This window comes from Arvicanthis niloticus, chromosome 7 (genome assembly GCF_011762505.2).
Source record: "Arvicanthis niloticus isolate mArvNil1 chromosome 7, mArvNil1.pat.X, whole genome shotgun sequence".
Classification (NCBI taxonomy): Eukaryota; Metazoa; Chordata; class Mammalia; order Rodentia; family Muridae; genus Arvicanthis; species Arvicanthis niloticus.
Genome location: NC_047664.1, coordinates 25,209,965 through 25,230,286, shown reverse-complemented (window position 1 = coordinate 25,230,286; position 20,322 = coordinate 25,209,965). Strand labels below are relative to the sequence as shown.

General features: G+C 40.6%; 1 protein-coding gene across 2 annotated transcripts in view; it reads right to left on the bottom strand.

The window, feature by feature from the left end:
* Positions 1-20,322, bottom strand: part of Plek (pleckstrin) — a 79,025-nt gene that overhangs the window by 45,171 nt on the left and 13,532 nt on the right. Inside the window, exon 2 of one of the 2 annotated variants that reach the window (XM_076938099.1) lies at positions 10,290-10,427. The exons of the other annotated variant lie outside the window; for it this stretch is intronic. The gene's annotated coding sequence lies outside the window, so the exon portion shown is untranslated. The remainder of the gene's footprint in view (positions 1-10,289; positions 10,428-20,322) is intronic. 2 annotated transcript variants of the gene reach the window in all.

The following is a 20,322-nucleotide window of genomic DNA, read 5'->3' as shown; positions in this document are numbered from 1 at the left end:
AACATAATTTAAGCCAGGATATGTCATAGATAAAAACATCCAGCTCCTCAACTAAATGCTAAGTTGTAGGCCACAGACCCAACTCGGCTGGCCAAGATGGCGCCGGCCTAGGCCTCTGGTATCAGCTACCAGTGCACTGCGCATGCGCAACTCAGTTTGGCGCCAAACCCCTCCCGAATGGGGTATGCTAATGAGGTACCACAAGGGTACCACGATCCTGACCAATCACCCCCTCCTGGGCGGGGTTTGCTAATATGGTATGCTATGAGGCACTGCAATCTGACCAATCGTGCACTTCCACGAGCCTCCCTCCCCCCCCCTGCCCAGGGCTGAGGGTATATAAGCAGCTCGCCCTGGGCATTCGGGGTCTCCTCCTAAAAACTAAAAGAGCACTTCTACAATAAAGGCTGTTGAGAAGGATCCAGTTGTTCGTGTCTTCCTTGCTGGTCCAGGGGGCGAGACACTAAGTGGTTCCTTTGGTCTTGTTTGATCATTCTATGGATTATAATTTCAGAGATAATGACAGTTGAATGGGAACTGGTCACAATGGAATCCTGAAAAATAATTAGAATGAGATTATTGATAGCATTAACAATATGAAATTAAGGGAGTTTAAGACTCTTCCTTTTGGAGAGATTCACCAAAGGATTAAATCTATGTGATTTTTCCAAAAATGAAATATGGGTATTTAAATTCCGTTATGTCTTTTCACAATATCAAACTAATATTTTGGTAACAACACCAACAATAAAAACAGATATTCAATTTGAACTCTGATAAAGAAGGAAGAAGTAACCTTTAAATTCTCAATTCAAGGCAGAGTAGACTGGTTCACTCGGCTATATGACTTATATGTCTCAGTCTCAGGAGCATCAGTTAGCTGGTCCCACCTACATTAATTAACTATCAAGAAAATGTCATACAGACATGTTCATAAGCCAATCTGATTGGTGTCAATATCTCATTGGAGGTTTCCTCTTCCCAGATGACTGTTGTTAGTGATAAGTTGATGAAATCTAATAAACACAACCAATTGTCAACTCCAAACAGAAACACATCATTATTAAGCTATAACATGTCTTTACTTACTTATCCCCAAGATCTCATGTTAGGATTACAATATAAATTATACTACAACTTTAAACGTTTCACTGTCTTTAAATGATTTCAACCAGTGAAAAGTCCAAGTTTTCATGAAAAATCCAAAGTCATTTAATAGTGTGCCCATGTAAAATAAAATGCAAGTTATAGACATTTTTATTCTAAGAGAGAAGTAAAGCATTGGCTACAGCCAAATCAAAGAAACCAAGTATCCAGCAATATAAAAATGCTCAGTGTCTAACATCTGAGACTCACTTGTGATCGATCACCTGGGCTTCAAAGTGCTTAAGTAGACCTACCTCTCCAGCTCTGCCATACACACAGCTTGTCAAGTAAAATCAGGAAGGTTCTAGCCACCCCTTCTACTGTCACTCTACAGTCATGGAATCTCCAGTATACCAGGGTATCCACTACAACTGAAGCTATCCTTTCAACCTGGCCTATTCTGGGTTGTCCAGGAACTCAGATCCTGCCAACATAGTGCCAAGCCTCAGTCTCTCTCTCTATGACACCTTCAATCCAGGGGCTTCTGCTGCAACTGAGAAAAATTAAATTACAAAATTATCAAAACATGAATGGGACTAGAAAAATTTATATAGAGTGTGGTAACCCAGACACAATAGAAAAATGTTAAATGTTATTTCATATGTGTAAACTTATTTTAAAGTTTTCGACTTCTGTTTGAGTGGCATGGAGAAGCCATAAAGCTATAAAAGTGGCATTGATTGAGGGGGAAAAGTTTTAAGGGAGGGAGCGTATATGTAGAATATATGTGATATGACAGAAGAGTTATAAATACTTGGTATCAAAAAATTGAAGTAGAAATAAAAGTGGGGGAAAGAAGGAGAATATGTGGTAGAGAGAAGGATTAATGGAAACTAAGGATTATAAAAACTATATTACAAGCTAATTTTAAATGCAATTTTAAAAAGCTTAAACTTCTTATAAGGTACCCTATATGGATATATAATGCAGATCCCAGAAGCCATAGGCTATTAAATGAAAAGTCCCAATACTGGGGATATCTCTCTATGTTATATACTTTGTCAGGGAGGTCCACAAAATGACACAGGCTTTTGTAATTGCTCTTTGTTTACCACAGGAACTATACGACAAGACCCCATTTCTGAAGATACCAAAGCTTTTATTACAAATTGTAGGAAATTAAATTGGAACTGAGAAGGAAGCTTCCTTCTTACTGAGTAGCTTTCATATGGCTAGAAGATGCTTTTCACCCTTCTGGAAGAAATAAGCCATCAATGGCCTGAACTTGCTTGAAACACTTTGAGCTATAGTACCAACCTTCCAGGCAATCTTCTAGGTGCCCACTGGTAAAATAATGACATGGTTGTCATGGGGTAACTAACTTCTTTCTGCTTAGATTGGATGTCTGCTCCTCAAGAGGGAAGTTACAACTTGTTCTGTCAACCTAGTCAAAAACACATACATGGAGAGGTCCTAGACCTTAAAGACAACTTTTTGTTGTTTCACTAAGTGGACATGGTATCAAACTGCTATTTTATTTCTATTCCTGGCTAAATGCTTCTCTCTGTCTTATTTATAGATGCTTTTCTGAAGCAGGTGATGGTTAAAACAGAGACTTATACCTGAAAGTGCTGAGGATAAACAAGTATTGGGTTCTCAGCCCTAAACAAGACAGAATATACATATTCTCCTCCAAGGCTCAGGGAACATTATGTAAGAGAAGCAGAAAATGCAGAGGAGTGCTACAAAATACTATCTTCTGAACATGACATGACCATTGTACTTCTGAACTCACAGCAATTGTTACATACACAGGACATGCACAGAATGAGGTTTGTCAACTTTCTATCATCCATGAGTATAATGCTCATGGGCACCTACCCCTCACTGAGGAGCTAATGGTAGTTATTTATTGCAGGAGTATGGAAAATCCTTTCCTTTAGTACCATAGCCACTAATGACTAGTCTCTGTGCCAGTAAATAACCCCTCACCCTTGCTCATGCAAGCATCCCTTATTAAACTCAATGGTGACCAGAAATGTAGGAAAGGGACTTGTGAAAAGAAAGGGTTGTACCAGGGTAGGAAGCATATAAGAGAAACATATGGTGGGGGTGAGACGAGCAAAATGCATTACATGCACTTAGGAAATTGTCAAAAAGAATTAAAATGTAAATGAATATTAAAAAGAAGAAAGGAAACAGTCTGTAATATGACAGACTTTGGTTTGACAGAGTCATTTGCTGAATCTCCAAAATATTCAAAAGACACTGAAGGGGGTCAGAGTTGTCATCTCGGAAAGTGCACAGAACTTGAGAAATACCTGCTCCTGATAATGTTCCCCAGACCACACAGCCAGGAACATATGTCGACATCTGCATGGTTGTCACCAGATACTAAGGGTGTCCTGATTCTTCAACGTTTTCAGACAAGTGATTTCATAAAACTGGCTTCCTAGGACGCATCTGCTTGGAGCTCCAGGTATCACTTGCTCGTCTTACATTTCCCCCTCACATCAACATGACCTAGTGGGATTAAGTGCAGCCGAGGTCACTGAACAGTTTTTTGAGTAAGCTATTTTAGAAGCCACTGACATCATCAGCTCCAAGCTAGTATTCCTGGGTCAGCACCTCATCCTCCTCACAGCAACAAGAGTTACAGTTTTATCTTATTATTGCCTGGCTGCCAAGGGCCATGGAGAGCTGGGTGTGGTCGCCAGGCACTGGCGAGACCTAGCGGTGAGACTCTCACAGAAATAGATAAGAGTTTCTTCCCAAATAAATCCCAGTGAAATGAGGCATCAGAACACAATTTGATTATGAAAAATGTTAGAATGCTAAAATTTAAATTATGTATACATAATTTATTATTACTCAAATCACTAATTTCTTTAGAGGATAGGTGGGGGGGAGTTAGTATTTAGATTTATTTAAATAGTTATGACATACGGTCGCAAAGACTACTGGATGGCCTGTGAGGTTCTTTCCTATACCCAAATTCTGCAAGTCCCATGAAGTGATGCTCCCTAATTTTAATCCCATCTCGTCTCTCAATCTAATGAGGCAGTGATTACCATTGTTGTTATTCTCCTTGTCTTATAGTTGAGGCAGCAAGATCAGAGACGTTTAATAACTTGCCAAAAGGCAGCACAATTTGGAAGGATAAAATTTGAGACTTGGCTGAGCTCTGCCTCACTCAGGAGATTACAGATTCAACAATACCTGACATAATGTCACTTCTAGGCCACCCTGATTAGCACCCAAGATAAATCGTTCATGACATTGACATTCCACCTGTCCATGGAGGAAATAAAGCTCTCTTTAACTTTTCGTTTTTGTGTGGTATTCCCTACTGTGGAAGGAAATACATACATACATCTATAGAAGGCACACAATAAAATATTATAGAATAGTTTAGATTTTTTAATAGATTTTTGTGGTACAGAGTTTTTAATCTTTCAACAAATCTGAGAGAGACAAAGTACATCTTTCCTCCAAATTGGGAAAGACCCTCATTCCAAAGACTGTCAAGACAATAGGAAATATATAGAGAATGCTAGCCATCTGTCTTCATAAATAAGACTTGTAAATCTGAGAACACACATGTACACATGTGTGTGCATGCATGCACATGTGCATGAGCACACAGAGACACACCCACACACATCTCAGGAGATAATACTTTAAACATTCCTCCTTGTAAATGCATATTCATTCCAAAGACTAAAATCAAACTTGAGTTTTTGGCAAAGCCTTAGAATGTATGTTCTAGAACATAAATTAAGGATATATATATCCTTAATATATATATCCTGAAGTATATATATATATATATATATATATATATATATATCCTGAAGAATAATATATATCCTGAAGTATAGTCAAATTATTGTTCAGCAAATGGTGGCATTTCAGTAGTTAACCTTTAAAACACTTGCACAAATGACAAATATTGTATAGGAGTAGCTATACAGGAGTCTGTCTTTTTTTACTATAAGTTCCAAATGCCACTTAACATTGGTCTGATATTAGTGCAATTCTGTGAAAATATAATAATAACAATCAAACAACAGGCAGGACTCAGGGCACTCCTTTTATGTTTCAAGATGAGTCTTATGTTCCTCATCCTGGTTAATGCAAACCGCATTTGTATCTCAGCAATTAGTAGCTGGACCACTGATGTTCACATGCTTTTACTACCAACCTATTTCTGTTGATAAAATTAACTTAGCACAAAGCACAGTCTCATTATGTCTTACCAGTTGGAATTTCAGATTTTAGATGGTAATTCCAACTAGTGATGAAAAAATGCATCATGTAAGGCAGACTGACTCAACAACATTCAAAACAGGATCTGGCATATATTAAGAGCAGTGTGTGTGTGTGTGTGTGTGTGTGTGTGTGTGTGTGTGTGTATGTGTGTGTGTAGATAATAATGATGGATGAACAAAAAGAAGAAGGAGGAGGAGGAGAAAGAAGAAGAAAAAGAAGAAGGAGGATAGATAGATAGATAGATAGATAGATAGATAGATAGATAGATAGATAGATGATACATACATACATAGATACACAGACAGACAGATGGAAAGATAAATAATAGATGGGTGGATAAATAAATGTGTGGATGTGTGGATGGGTGGATGGATAGATAGACAGACAGATGATGTATAAATGGATGGGATGAATGAACAGACAGGTTTTGTTTTGTTTTGAAACAAAATTTTTCTGTGTAACCTTGACTGTACTGGCACTTACTCAGGCCTGCCTCAAACTCAGATCTCTGCCTGCTTCTAATTCCTAAGGTCTGGGATACTTCACCACACTCAGCAAACATATAATTTAAATAATAAATAAATAGATAAGATCCAAGGTGCAGAATGATAAGACTGCATGACTCTAATCCCCTGCTACACATGCAGTTACCTCTTCGCTAATATTATGCCCTTAAATTATTTTTAATATTTCATTAGCTACTTGAGAATTTCATACATTGTATGTTGATCATGTTCTTCCCCGTTTCCATCTCCTTCCAGAAACACCCCCATTACAATCGCCCAACTTTGCATCCACATAAAAATTTAAAAAAAACTAACAAGACCTATTAGTATTGCCTATATAGTCTTAAGGGTGTAGCCATACACTGGAGTATCTTAGACCTACTAAAGGCTACTTTCTTAAAGAAAGCTAACTCTCCTTCCCTTAACAAGTATTAGTCACCAGTATCTCTTCAGCTAGAGTTTGCACTTCATGCCTACCTCCCTGACCCTCAGTGGATTTTGTCTAACTTGGGTTTTCACAGATTCTGTGCATGTTGTCAAAACTGCTTTGGGCTCATACATGTAACAGCCTTATTATGTCTGGAAAACACAGCTTCTTAGAGTCATCCACCACCTCTGGCTCTTATACTCAGTCTACCTTCCCCCTCTTCCAAAATCACCTCAGAGCCTTGCAAGGAGAAGTGCGCATAACATAGAAGTCCCACTTAGGCCTGAGCATTCTGCACTCACTTGTTCTATATATCTTGACCAGTTGGAGTACTTTATTACAAGTAGAAACTTCTCTAGTGAAAGTTGAGTGATGTATTAAACTATGGGTATAACATAAGCCATTAGGAGTTGATTTAGTGCTATGTCCCATGAGCAGAGTGATAGTAGTAGTTTCTTCCCTAGGCTCATGGACCCTATCTTGGTTCATGGCCCTGATAATTTGGCCAGGTATAGATTCTCTGTTGTAGAACTGCCCTTAAAGCCAATCAAAATGTGATTGGTTACCCTCATGCCATCCACATCGCTATTGTACCAGTTGGCGTATCTTGCCAGGAAGGTTGTTACTAGAGCTTGTCGTGCAAATTCTGCTTATTTATTAATATGTGGTTGGGTATGTGTGTGTGTGTGTGTGTGTGTGAGTGTATATGTGCTATGGTGTCCATGTGAAGTGAGAAAGACAACTTGCAAAACTAATTTCTTCTCAACCATTATTATTCTGTGGATCACACACAAGCCTTCAAGTTTGGCAGCAAGCCCCTTTGTCTACTGTGGCACCTTGCTGACCCAGCTCATGCCCTCTAAACTCCTTTTATATATATATACTTTTGCTTGATGCTTTGTATCACATCATGTACCCTAGTCCTACTCATCTCCCTGTCCCCTCATATCTACCCTCTGCCCTTGCAACCTCTTCCCACCCAAAGAAAATAAGATATGATAAAATATGCATTAAACAAAACAAAGCATAGAAAACATCTGCCTTAGTTAAGAATTTACTGTGGTGAATAGACACCATGACCAAGGCAACTCTTTTTGTTTAAATTTTTTATTGGATATTTTATTTATTTACAATACAAATGTCATCCCCTTTCCCCATTTCCTCTCCCTAAAACCCTCTATCCCATCCCCCTCCTCCTTTTTGCTTTTATAGCATTTTAATTAAATCATGTATTAAGGTCAGTTCTAGGTTGAGGGTCTAGCAATGCAATAGATGCAAATAGTCAAGGAACAAGCAAGACAATAAACGCAAATAGTCAAAGAACAAGCAAGGCAATAAACAAAGTCCTGTGATCACTGTTTCTAAGGGCTTATCAGGATGACTAAAATATCTGAGCCTACTTCCCTGTCCTAGCTTAAAGTTATTTTCATGTCTGAAGCCTACTTCCTTGTTCTGGACTAAAATTTAGATTCCTGTCTGAAATTACTTCTTTGTTCTAGCCTAAGAATTAGATTGCCTGAAATACTTTTTTGTTCTAGCCTAATGTCAGATTTCTTCCTGAAGCCTACTTCCTTGCCCTTGGCCAATGTCATATTCCTGCCAAACAGCCCATTTCCTTGTCCTTGGCCCATGTCAGATTCTTGCCAAGCAGCACCAAAGGCTCTCTGCCTCTCCCCCTGTTTTATTTCATTAACAAGACTGAGCCTGTCTTAGATTGTTCTGACAACAATGTCTTCCTTACCCATCATGGAATATGCATTATCCAAAGCATTTTACTTCTGTCTTAGGTTGGTAAGGCTCTATGCAGACTCTTACCATCCTTGGTTTGCCAGCCTGTTAATTTAATAGCTCTGGCTGGGGGTCCATTTTCAGGTTCAAGTCATGTACTTTGGCTGCCAACATGTTAATGTTGTTAAGACAAGCTTTAACATGATGGGCAGGAATAAAAGCATTCCCAGGACAAAAAGGGCTAGCATGATCAAGCTATATATGCCATTCTTGAAGCTTAACCAAAATAGAAATACTGACCTCAGGCCATGGGTAATTTTATCAGTAGTATCTACTGCATCAACGCTCAACAGAGAAGCATTCTTGAAATTCATAAGCTCCCTATGTAGTGTTAAAACATCCAGAGAGGTGTTAGAGTTATACCAAATACACTCTAAGTGTTTTTAAACTTTTTCCTAATTATAATGACTGTAATTATTAGTACTAACATGAATCTAATGGTATTTGGCATGACACTCCAGATGGCTCCTTACCCTTAAGTTCTGAATCTCCTTCCAATAATTTGAATAGGATAAAGAGCATCAATCCTTTGTTCCAAATGCCTATCTAAATCCTCATATATATTCAACATATTAGTAACATTTTTTGCTAAGTGATTAACAAAAGTAGCTGTCTTAACTTCTTGTGTCACAGCAATTGCAGAAGCAGTGGTGCAGTGGCAATTAATGTACTTAAAGCTGTTATACCAGAAATAATCAAGCCCACTACCCTCTTGCTTCTGCTTAAAGCCTGACTCATTTCTTCCAGTAAACCAAGGCAACTCTTATAATGATGATGTTTACTTGAGGCTGACTTACAGGTTCAGATGTTCAGTCTAGTATCAAGGAAAGAGCATGACAACATCCGGGAAGGCATGGTTCAGGGGATCTGAAAGTTCTACATCTTCATCTGAAAGCCACAAAAGACTGGCTTCCAGGTAGCTAGAACTAGGGTGTTAAAGCCCACACCCACAGTTGACACATTTTTTCTAACAAGGCCACACCTTTAAATAGTGCCACTCCCTGGGCCAAGTATATTGAAACTACTACAACTCATTGTGTAAGTAGTATGTCACAGTGTGTACCACACTATATCCCTCTGTCCACACATCTTGACTTGCAAATGTTCATTGCAATGAGTCATTGGTCTGGTTCAAGGTCTATGGCTTCTGTGACACCATCAGGATTGGCTTCTCATCAGAACTCCTGGTTATTTTAATGTTGCATCGGGTCAGAGAGATCTTACACCTCTGGATCAGGAGGACTGGCCCTTTCTCAAGATCCAGCAGATGATGTAGATTTGGGCCAATTTGAAACCCTGGATCTGGACCTGGATGGTAGCTGAGCTGGCCAGCACACCAGCTCTCTCTTATCTGCACCACCAGGGAGAGCTCTCCAGCACTGCTACAGCTAGGCCACTTACGTGGCCACAGGCAGGAGGCAGAGTCAATTCTGCTTTCATGCCCTGGGGGGGCCAGCTCACCCTCACCAGGTCTCCAGAGTCAACTCTACTATGCTGCCCAGTCCTGCAGAATACACTCTCCCAAATGCTGCTGTGGCTGGGCCAGCTTTCCTACTTTCACACCCTCTTGGCTGGTTCATTCATGACTTTGTCATCAGGGCCAGCTCCACTGTGTTACCCAGGCAAAGTGGCCTTGTAAATACTTAAGAACCTCCGTTAGCCTTTGATATTTGCTTCACTGCTTCAGTAGCTAGACATATTTTGTTTCAAATTTTCCTGCCCTATGCTATGGAGTTGTCTCCCAACAGTAAGCAGAGACCATCACAGAGTTCATAGGTTTTGTTGTTGGTATTGTTGGTCTCACTACACATCTTTGTCTGAACTGAAACTATATATATAGGCCAGGATAGCTTCAAATTCAGAGAGATACACCTGCATCTGCCTCCCAAGTGCTGTAATTAAATGCATGTGTGTCTTCATTCCCAGCCACTCATAGGATTAATCTTAATGGTGTTCCTTCTGTGATCATTAGTTTCTCTGTGTGTGTGTGTGTGTGTGTGTGTGTGTGTGTGTGTGTGTGTGTGATTTTGTTTTTACTGAAAATAGACTCTTCTCACATAATGTGTCTTGATTGCAGTTTCCCCATCTTACCCTCCTCCCAGTTTCTCCCCACTTTCTAATCCACTCCTTTTCTGTAGGTGTATTAATCAGGGTTCTCTGGAGTGTGTGTGTATGTATGTATATAAATGGGATTTATTAGAATGACTTACAGGCTGCAGTCTAGATAATCCAACAATGATTGGATGTGAATGGAACGTCCAAGAATCCAGTAGTGTGCTGAGTCCAAGAGGCTGTAAGTCTCAGATGCTCTTCAATATAAACTGGAGTTCCAAAGTAATCTCCAATGCCTGTGAAGGGATGGACTGGTTGATGAGGGGAGAGTAAGCAGTCAAAGAGCAAAGCTTATATAAACTTCCAGCAGAAGGTGTGGCCCAGATTAAGGGTGTATCTCCCTACCTCAAGATCAGGATTAAAGGAGTGTCTTCCTAACTCAAAGATCCAGATTAAAAATACATCTTCCCACTTCAAATTAAGAAAGAAAAAAAAAAGAAAGAGAAAGAAAGAAAGAACAAAAAGAAAGGGCAAAAAGAAAAGAAGAAAAGAAGAGAACAGAGGTGACCTCCATTTGCAACAAAATAAAAGCTGCCACGTTAGAGTTAGACAAGAAAAACAAATAGAAGGAAAGAGCCCAAGAGAAGGCACAAGAGTCAGAGACCCACACTTGAGAATCCCACAAAAACACTAAACTAAAAGCAGTAATATGTGTGCAGAAGACCTCCTTCAGACTTATACAAGCTCTGTGCATGCTCCCTCGGTCTCTGCGAGTTCACATGAACTTTGATCATGCTGATAAGAGAGTCTCATTTTCTTGGTGTCCTCCATCCACTCCAGTTTTTACACTATTGTTAACTCTCTTCCATGAAGTTCCCTAAGCCCCAGGGAAAGGGAACTGATAAAGACATCTCACTTAGGACTGAGTATTCCAAGGTCTTTCATTCTCTGTATAATGTCTGGCTGTGGGTCTCCGTATTCTTCCTATTTGTAGCAGGAGGACGATTCTCTGATGATGGCTAAGCAGGGCCATCATCATTACTGCACACATATTATTGCCTGTTGGTTTGTTTAGACTAGTAGTATTCGCTTTTTACCCTAGGTCCCTGGACTATCCAGTCTCTAGTTCTTGGCTACCCAAGCACTGTTGAGTATGGGTTCCATCTCATGAACTGGGCCTTAAGTTAAATCAGATACTGGTTGGTTACTCTCACAAACTGTTTGCCACGTTGGCATGAAAACAACTTGCAGACAGGACACCATTGTAGATCAAAGAGTTTGTGGCGGGCTTGGTGTTTATGTTTCTCTTTTGGTAGCATGCAGAGTACTGCTGTTTACCAAAGATGCTAGAATATGGTGGAGTAGGGGAAGGTGTGAAGGCCCCATGCAGGCACCAACTCAACTTGTCAATGTTCACTAAATTGTATAGGTATTGTCTTCGGTAACCTACTCTAGGCAACTGGGATTGCTTGGGGAATTCCCATAGGACCTCATTAGCCAACAACTCAGTTAGATGCAATCCATTCCCAGTACTGGAAGCTTTATTTAGTGACAAGAAATGAGATGGCCAGTTTTGACTGTCTCTCTCATTATTTGTCAATTGTGTTTAGATTGCCTTCATATATATACATATTTCAGGAAGTCTTCACTGTATTAGGCTTGCACACTACCCCTCAAATGGTCCCAAAAGTTAATGGTCTTTTCCCATAGTCTCTCCCTCCCTCCAGCTCCCCTCTTCCTCCCCATTTGATCCCCTATATTAAAAAAATTACATCATGAAATTTGCAAGTAAATAGTTAGAACTGGAAAAAAAGTTATCCTAAGTGAGGTATCCCAGACCCAGAAAAACAAATATGGCATGTATTTGCTTATATGTGGATGTTAACTGTTAAGTCAATGATAACCAAGCTCCAATCCACAGAAACATAGACAGGTATAGAGTAAGAGACTAGTGGGGACAAATAGATTTTTTGGTTTTGGTTTTGTTTTTATGTTTTTGTTTTTGAGACAGAGTTTCTCTGTGGAGCCTTGGCTGACCTGACACTCGCTCAGTAGACCAGGCTGGCTTCAAACTCACAGAGATTTGCCTGCCTCTGCCTCCCAAGTGCTAGGATTAAAGGTGTGTGCCACCATCATCTGGTGACAGATAGTTCTTGTTAGGGGAGAGAAATGTAACAGATAGTTGTGGATGGCTTTGGGGGTTGATTGTCAATTTAACTGAATCTGGAAATAACCAAGAGACACCCATGAGGGATTTCTTAACTGGGTTAATCAAAATGGGAAGACCCGCCATAAATTTTGGTGGAAATTGTGTGATGGCCCAGATATAAGGAATGCCAAGGGAAACACTTTGTCTTTTTGTCTGCTTGCCATTATATCTTGCTGGTAAATGATTTAACACGCTGATGAGTTAATCTACCCAGTTAATGTCACTGCCACTGCTGCAGATGCTGCCACATCTATCATTCATTGGCATCAGAAACTGGCTTCTTCTCCCCTCATATGTGAACAGAAAACCCATGACTCTCCAGGAATCTACCAAACCACCACAGCAGATAGTACTACTGAGGCATCCTGCTTCATGGATGAAACATCTACCAGTCCTCAGCCTTTCCAGAGTGAACAAAACCATTGTTGGACTACCCAGACAATATCATATAAGTCAATCTAATAAACTCCACTTTTAACTTGCAGTTACTCTATCAGTTCTTTTCTCTATGGAACCTTGACTAATACAACTCTTTATCTTATAGTGTGTATTGCCTTCTGTACCCAGTTATGACATGAATTTTATTTAATTTTATAGTTATAATTTCTATAAGAAAGAAATTCTTGCAGCAATAGAAGCCTCATGTGAAGAAGTACAGGTAATAATTATATTCTCTATAACATCTCCAGAACTAATAAAGGATACCACCAAAGTCAATATAAATAGTGACATCAATATGAACACATGGTTTTACATTTTAGGGTTTCATTTCAAAGATTGATGGATTAAGTGGTATGATTTCTTGTATTTGCTTCAGAAACATGAGCATGGACCCCAAAATATCATGAACACTCCACGAATGAAGCCAGAAATTATGTGATCTCCATATCGAAGCCTTAGCACACCACACTGCACCATGTAACGTCTGCCTGAGAGCTCAGCTGCATGAGTGACCCACGGACCCCATTCCTAACATACTGTAACATATGATGTAGACAAAATCTATGAGCTCGGAAGCCATCTGAACACACACACACACACACAGCACCAAATTGTCCCACTCCAAAATTTGAATCATCTGAGAATGGTTGGGATGTGAGAGGGGCAGTAGTCCTGTTCCAAAGCTGCAGGGTCTCTAGGACACAGGGTAGCAATAGAATAACCAAGAGGAGTTCTGATAAAGACCCAATATTGATAGTGTAACAGAAGCAAAAGATCTCAAACTAGATGAATTATTCATTGCAATGAATATTTGCAAGTGAAGATGTGTGGACACACTGTGGGACACACTGTGACATACTACAGCTTCCATGATGAGATGTTTTCTATGTTTGGGGGCTTTTTGGTTTTGGTGGTTGTGGTGGTGGTGGTGGTGGTGGTGGTGGTGTGTGTGTGTGTGTGTGTGTGTGTGTGTGTGTTTTATTTGAGGGGAGTAAGTTGCAAAGGAGGGGACAGGGAGATGAGCAGGACAGGGATGCATAATGTGAAACTCACAATCAATAAAAAGTTTTGTTTTAAAAAAGACATCATATACTGCTAATTCCTGCTTGGTGTCACAATTGCCTTCATACCACTAATGGAGGTCAAGATCAAGTAAAAATAAGACCAAAAAGCTCATCTGATGTCAGTCAGATGATAAACCAGAATTACATGGAACCCCAAAGGTATGGAGAATAAAATGTGGAGAATATTCAAAGGCCAGATCCTGATGTTCAGCACCAGTTGTGGAGCAACAAGAAAAGAAAGCACATGCTGCCCGGTGGATCCCAGAAGTTCCTGGTCTACAAGAATGGGTCTTCAGCTGGTTCAGTTATTGGTTGGCTATTCTTTCAGTCTCTGCTCCATCCCCTACCCCTGCATGTCTTGTAGACAGGATAAATTTTGGATTAAAAGTTTTGTGGGTATATTGGGGTTTCTGCTTGACTACAGGAGGTGGCCTCTTTAAGTTCCATGTTCCCAATGTTGTGAGTCACAACTAAAGTCACCCCCATTGATTCTTGGGTATCTTCCTTATCCCAGGTCTCTGCCACATCCTAGAGATGCTTCCCCCACCTCCCACCCCCTCTAGTTGCAGATTTCTACTCATTCTCCTTAACATCTGGCAATCTTCCTTATCCCTCCCCACCTGATCCTGAGCCCCATTCCCTTCCCCATCCTGTCTCCCACCCAGTTCTCAGTAAAAGAGGATATGCCTAGCCTCACAGAGACTTGATGTGCCAAGGTGAGGGGATACCCAGGGGAGCCCCACCCACTCAAAGGAGAAGAGGAGAGAGATGGGGAAAGGGTTGTGGGAGAGGTTGTCCAGGAGGGGATCAGTGAGCAGGATGTAAAATAAATAAGTAAAAAAAAAAAAGAAGAAGAAGTAACCTATGGAACAGAATAGAGTCTTCAAAAGAAGACATACAAATGGTTAATATGCTGTTTCAGGAGGTGTTTGTGAACCCCAAAAGACTACCTAGGAGCTGTTTCTGATGTATCACATTAGGGTCTCTTTATTACAAACTCAAGTCTGGGCTTACTTACAACAGGCCCACAGGATGGTTTGGTGAAGCAGGCCCAAATTCTCAACAGGACAAGGTTTTATAGTAAATAGAAGTAAATGAGGAAGTAGGTCCACCCTGGCAAGCATCTAACTAAATATCTATTGTAAACCAACAGGTAGGTGCTCTGAAACAAGACTATATACAATTAGGAACATTCTGAAAGTATATCTGAAACAATCAGACTAGGGAGTAGCTCTAGGGCATGGGCCAAGGACAAGCCATGGGGTCCTTCCTGGTACATGAGTACTACTTGGATTCAGCTGTGGGCCAAGATCTCAAGGTTCGTTCTTTATTTATTTATTTATTTATTTTATCCTTTATTATGGAGGCTGGTCCTAAGATGGAGTAGGTTTGGCCTCTCAAGTAAATATGTTTTAAAGTGTTCAACATCTTTAGTTCAACATCAGGAAAATACAAAGGAATTTAAAATACACTGAGTATCAGCCTCAGCCAAGAATGGCTATCATCAAGAAGCAATGACAACCAATGCTGGCTGGAGGGTGGACAAAGAGAATCCTTACTTAGTGTTGATGGAAATGTAAACCAGTCCAGTTGCTATGAAGCTTGATATAAAGGTTTCTCCAAAAGCCAAGACAGAATTACTAAATGACCTAGTTATTCCTTTCCTGGTCATATACCCAACGTACTTTACATCCTAAAACACAAGTACTTGCAAATCCATGTTCACTGATGTCCTGTTTACAATAGCTAGAAGATTGAGTCAACTTAGATATACATCAACTGAGAAACAGATAATGAAAATGTGGTGCAAACATGTACACAATGACATGTGTCATTGTCTCTTCAGCTACAAAGAAAAATCAAATCACAAAACTTACAGTAAAATAGACAGAACTGGAAATTAACCTGGGCCCAGAAAGACAAATGTTGCATACACTGTCCATATGAGGATCTTGTTTACAAAGTTTTAACTTTGAGAGTTTAACCTGGAGTGTCTATAGAGGCCAAGAAGCTCATAAGAGGTCATGAAGGAATAAGATGAATGCCAGGCTGTGTGTCTGCCTTACCACGGGCGTACCCACAAAGCATGCTGCTCTGGAAGGCAGACACAGTCCATAATAGGGTCCTCAGTCCATGTCTTCCCAGGTGGGAAACAGCAAGGTCGGGGACAATTGCTGTGGTTCCCAGTCTCTGGTGTACCCAGGCACCCCTGCAGTACTGCTGGGAGTTGGTTCCTGGTCTGAGCTTCCCCTCTGTGTGTCCACAGCCAAGAAGGAGGGGGAAAGGCAGAGCCCAGGATTGGGTGGAACTCAGTTTGTTTCCTAGTGAATGTCAGGAGTAAAAAGGAACTGGAAAAGAGGAGGCCTTCTCCAGGAAATTTAGGCTCTTTATGACAACCCCCTCCCCCCCCACCCCCCCACCCCCCCACCCCCCCCACCCCCCCACCCCCCCCCCCCCCCGGCCATTCTTAATGAACAGTCAGTCAGTGCTTGTTCAAACTGCTTTGTTTTGTGGTGGATAAAAATGTATATACCTTACTCAGAATCAGAGAATGCCCAGGAAAGGAACTTCATTGGCTGAACACTCTGAGTCTATCTAGATACCCCATTAGCATAGAGAACTCCAGGTTTTTGTGCTATGTGATTGATTGCCATGGTCCTCTCAGTAGGGTGTCATTGTTATGTGTTCCAGAGCAGGTAGAGTTTGGCAGGGAGCTGGCCCCAGGCCTACCGTTCTCAATTTTGTGTTTTACAGGGTTTGTGCTCACTCAGTCTTACCAGTTCTTCTTCCTGGTAGCATGATCCACTTGACTCATAGAAAAATACATTAAAATGGGCAAGCATAGAACACAGTGGTGAAAGGATCAGAGAAGACTCAGAGTTAATCAGGGATCAGGGCAGGGGATGGTGAAGAGGGATTGAAAAGGATTAACAAAATGCAGGAGATATGAAAATACCACAAGACTACCTTATAAGCTAATTGTGTGTGTGTCTGTGTGTGTCTGCGTGTGTCTCTGTGTGTGTGAGTGTGTGTGTGTGTGTGTGTGTGTGTATGTGTGTGTGTGTGTGTAAATACATGAATGGAGGTACCCTGCATGGATAGATAATGTGGCTCCCAGAAGCCATGGCTTCTTAAATGAAATAAATTCCTGTGCCACTATCCCATTGTAGGGTACCTCCATGTGCATTGTTGGTCAGGGAAGTCCCAGAAGCATCCCAAATAGACTATTGTCAACTGAATACCAAGATGACATTGCTGAAGACACCAAACATTTGTTTGCAGGACATAGAAAACTCTTGGTGGATCTGAGCTTGAAGCATCCTCTTTGTGAGTGAGCATTGACAGTGTTGGGTGCTGCACAGGCACTCACTCGGCTGTGAACACCATCAAAGGTCTTGCCCAGCTGGGAAGTTTGCTGTGCACTACAGTGTTCACCTGTCAGTTATATGTAGGCTTAGACTTTTCAAAACTTATGTTAATAAGGGTTCTTAAATGCTTTAATCTCCCCTCTAGCCCACCACCTATCAGAGGCAGTGAAAAGGAAAGGCTAATAGGGCAAAGGGGGATGTGGACCTGTTTAGAAATAGTTCTTTTGAGCTATTCCAATCTTCGCTGTCAAGATGTCAGCAGTTCAGTTCACATGAGTCAGCAGCGGTAGCTCAATCCACTCACAAACACCATTCATGAAACAGCCACAGCAGTTCTATCTAGAAGAAACCTACAGGCACTGCCAATTGGCCCCAGTCTGCAGAAGCAGCAAGAAGCCATCAGAATATCACAAAAAGTTCTTTGGTGCATTTCTCTCTATGAAGTCACAGCAAGTGATGATCAGTAAAGGTGACAAGGTGAACCATTGCTACAGCATAGTCAGTGAAGACCAGCGTCAGCAAAGCCCAGTGGAGACTAGCAAAGAGTGGCAAGGAGAACCAATGCTTCAGTGTCATCCACTGTCTGTTGGGTTATACTTATCCTCTTTCCAAACACCACGTGTCCTCTTAAGCATCCACTCCAACAAAACATCGCATGCCCCTTTTCCAGGCAGATTTCAGAAAAATACCAAGTCTGTTCTTAGCAAAACATTCTCCCAGGTGTCTGCTTCAACAAAACATCCTCTCATAAGACAACTACCAAAGAAACATCACATGACACAACCGAGTCTTTAAAGAAACCAGAAATCTCCACTTCAGTTGTATGTGCCCAGGGGTACAATAGTTGCAAGAACTTTATGAGAAGAACCAGCTGCTTTCTGGTTGGAATTGAGGATTATTTCTAAGAGGATTTATGCCTTAAATTGTAAATATCCCATGCCTGGGAAAATCATTATTCCTGAGGGGAGGGGAGATAGACTGTTGTCTAGATGAAGGAACATGGTATCAAACTGCCTTCTAAATATGCATGTTTATACCTACAATTTGTGCTGTTCTCTATCTTGGTGTGTTGCAGTTAGCAACAGTTAATGCAGAGACTCACAACTATTAACGTGCTAACAATAAGTGACTTGGGAGTGCTGAGTTCTACATAGCACAAGTCTATTACCCTCCCCGAGGCTCAGAGAGCATCATGGAATACGGAACAGAAATAATGTAAGAGTTGGAAGACAAGAGGAAGTTAAATGTGATCTGGACATTCTATGGCCATTGTATTGTGAAGTCAAAACAGCTGTGGTTACGTGCACAAAACATGCAGAATATTAGACCTATTAATACCCTATCACATATGGAACCTGTTAAGAGCCTACCTCCCCCCAAGAAGTCATTGGTAGTTAACTATTGCTCAGAAACGAGGAGTAACATTTTTCAGTGGAGCATCCTCTAGTAACTTACATATGTTCTGGTAAATAAGCCCCAACTCGTGCTCATGGGACAACCCAAATTAAACAGTAGGTGACAAAAAAAGATACACAAATAAGAAGAGAATTTGCACAGTGAGAGTAGGGAAAATAAAAAGGAAAGTAAATGAGTGTATGGTGGAAACATATCATATAGATGTATGAAATTCTAGGAGAATAACTTTAAAAAAGAAACTAATGTAGACAATGTAAAATTGAATGGGATATGTTAGCCAAGAATTAAGATTTATTGAATTTGGATAAAAAGCGCAGCCTACTTTATCATATTTGAAATTTTCTTAAATAATGTTATAGAAATGCTTGTTTAACTCCTATTAAATTAGTTCAGTGTCAAGGTAGTAAGAATTAAAGGCCTAGAAGCAGATATTTGATGGTAGAAAGAAGCAAAACATGGGGGAAGACATGAAGCATAGAAAGAATCCAGAAAGACCAGGCAGTGGTGGTACACACATTTAGTCCCAGCACTCAGAAGGCAGAGGCTGGTAAATCTATGAGTCAGAGGCCAGCCTGGTCTATAGAATGAGTTCCAGGAAGGCCAGGGTTACACAGAGAAACCCCCCCCCAAAAAAAATTTAAGTAGAAGGAAACTTCACAATTGATGACAGTCTTATGACTGATAGCTCACACAACTGTTCTCTGATGAACCTGGAGAGCCAGAACCCAGGTTCTACTCCTGGTTTTTCAGATTCTGTGTTGCTGAGAGGTAGCAGAAATTCTACCCATCCACCATTGTCAGTATCACTGTGAATTCCCAGTCCTTATATTTAGAGTGTGAGATTTCACAATTCTCAAAGCCAATCTGTCCTGTCACTTCTTCTAAAATGAACCTGGATCACCATGGTAACAGCAAAGGCAGTCAGTGAGGTGTTCATGTTTTAATACTACTAAAATAGCAGGTGAAAAGCAAAAGTCAGAGAAAGCTTCCACACTGTCCTTTAGAAACCATCCCAGTCACTCCTTAGTGGATGAGTGGGTGCAGCACTTCTCCAAAGAGCCCGGTTTATAGTGCCCCATCTGTACATCCAAGGTAACCACCATTATCTGTATTTTGTAGAAGGGTAAAATAAGGCATCAGAGAGCCCACCATCTCTAACATCTGGTAACTGTCAAAACCAGAATTCAAGCCTGGATTCACCTGGTGCCAAGGCTAAGATCTCTATGATACCAAGGCACTAAGGTGCTCATTCAGAAACTGTCTGTGTAATCCTTTATGTCATAAAAGAAGCTCAGCAGAAAGTCTGATGAAGGCAAAGGTAATCAGAAGTTTAAATTGTATGCACTTAAAACCCAGGGTGTCTTGAAAATTTGTATTTACTTCCTTTCCTCTCTCAACTTTCTACCAATAAAAGAATATAATACTAGTAAACAATAAGAAGAGGAAACATATTTTTTACAGAAACCTATGAAGAGATAAACAAAAAAGTTGTTTATGAAGGAATGGGTCATACAAACAATATTCATGGATAAATAATAATTTTACCACGCTTTCAAATATTCTCACATAATTCTTTGAAGAATTTGATGTCGAACTGAGTGGCAGACAAAGTGATGAATCAGAAAAAGATGGAGCAGATCCTAGGCAAGCAGATCCCGGGCAGCAGTTCTGCCCCCAATCTCACAGAACCCAG